Source organism: Cervus elaphus, chromosome X (assembly GCF_910594005.1).
Source record: "Cervus elaphus chromosome X, mCerEla1.1, whole genome shotgun sequence".
NCBI classification, from domain to species: domain Eukaryota; kingdom Metazoa; phylum Chordata; class Mammalia; order Artiodactyla; family Cervidae; genus Cervus; species Cervus elaphus.
This window is the reverse complement of record NC_057848.1, coordinates 153151313-153153204: the sequence shown is the minus strand read 5'-3', so window position 1 is coordinate 153153204 and position 1892 is coordinate 153151313. Positions and strand designations below refer to the sequence as shown.

The following is a 1892-nucleotide window of genomic DNA, read 5'->3' as shown; positions in this document are numbered from 1 at the left end:
AATATTAAAAAACTAAGATCATGGCATCTGACCCCATTACTTCATGGCAAATAGAAGCAAAAAGGTGGAAGCAGTAACAGATTTCCTCTTCTTAGGCTCTAAAATCATTGCGGATGGTGACTGCATCCATGAAATCAGAAGATTGCTTCTTGACAGGAAAGCTATGGCAAACCTCGATAGTGTGTTGAAAAGCAGAGACGTTACTCTGCCGACAAAGGTCCATATAGTCAAGTCTATGGTTTTCACAGTGGTCATGTATGTTTGTGAGAGCTGGACTGTAAAGAAGGTGCAATGCCAAAGAATCAATGCCTTCAAACTGTGGTGCTGGAGAAGACTCCTGAGAGTCTCTTGGACAACAAGGAGATCAAACAAGTCAATCTTAAGGGAAATCAACCCTGAATACTCACTGGAAGGACTGATGCTGAAGCTGAAGCTCCAGTATTTTGGTCACCTGATGTAAATAGCTGACTCTCTGGAAAAGTCCCTAATGATAGAAAGACTGAGGGCAGAAGGAAAAGAGGGTGTCAGAGGATGAGATGGCTGGATGGTATCACCAGTATAAAGGACATGAACTTGGGCAAACTTGGGAGATGGTGAGGGACACGGAGGCCTGGCATGCTGTAGTCCATAGGGTTGCAAAGAGTTGGACATGACGATGACTGAACAATAATGTCATCCTGGTATCATTTAACATGTTTCTCCATCCTTTGTATTTCCTGTAAACTCTAAGATGTAGAGGCATCATTAAATTTAATCTGTTCTCTCCACTTTCCTTTGGTCAAGGATATTCAAGGATATTACTTCCCATTGCATCCCTTCAGGTGGGACATGAAGATTGGCTGCCTCCTTTTGGTCATGCTAAGATGGATCAGTGGGTTCAGGTATTTTCAGCCTCATCTATCCATTTTAAATTTCTTCATCTACTTTTCAATGAACAATCTTAGCAGCCTGAAATGACTGCTGCCTGGATCTAGCATTTTATTAGGAATTACACAATTGTGATTTTTGCAATATTATCATTCCTTAAAAATTTATTACTTGGCGTTCTAAAAAGGATGTTCTTACAGGCTATTCAGTGACTCTAAAATACAGTTCAAACACAAATAGTAGGTTAAATGTTGCATTCATTCACATTTTTACCAATTTTGAGAATGAGAAGTTGGTTCTTTAATAAACTCTGAAAGAGTTAGATTGATTTTAGTACTATAATTAATCGTCTTATGTTCACAAGCCCACCACATTTATTAGTCTTAAGTGAGTGAAGTTGCTCAGTCGTGTCATACTCTTTGTGACCCCATGGACTGTAGCCTACCAGGCTCCTCCATCCATGGGATTTTCCAGGCAAGAATACTGGAGTGGGTTGCCATTTCCTTCTCCAGGAGATCTTCCTGACCCAGGGATTGAACCCGGGGCTCCTGCATTGTAGGCAGATGCTTTACCATCTGAGCCACCCAGGAAGTGCTTCTTAGTCTTACTATGCTTAAATTATTCCAACTCTGACAGTAGGATTTGTCTGTGTTCCTTTAACAGGACAGTAATGACACTGCTTTTTAGATTTCTGGAACTAGATGCCCCAAAGTTCATCTTGTACATTTCCTGCCTCAGACCTGAAATCACCCGTTTCTCTAAGGAACTCTGGTTCATTTAATAGGACTTTATATTTAAAGATGACAACTTAGCTGCTAGGGGTAATCATTAGTTCTATGCTTCTCTTCAGAGAATTGAGGAATTGAGGTAGGAGATTTGCAATCTACAGAACAAGAAAACTAAGTCTTTAGTTTATAGTGGTGTTTCAGATTCACATGTAAGATTACAGGGATTATATTTAACTCCTTTGATTTCATAGTTTTATCTTCTTTTGCTCATGATCAAAATCTTGGTTCCTAAGGACA

At 39.8% G+C, this 1892-nt stretch overlaps 1 non-coding gene across 1 annotated transcript; it reads right to left on the bottom strand.

The window, feature by feature from the left end:
• Positions 1–1385: 1385 nt before the first annotated feature.
• Positions 1386–1457, bottom strand: TRNAC-ACA. The gene has a single exon. It is a non-coding gene; the product is annotated as a tRNA-Cys (tRNA).
• Positions 1458–1892: the final 435 nt, after the last annotated feature.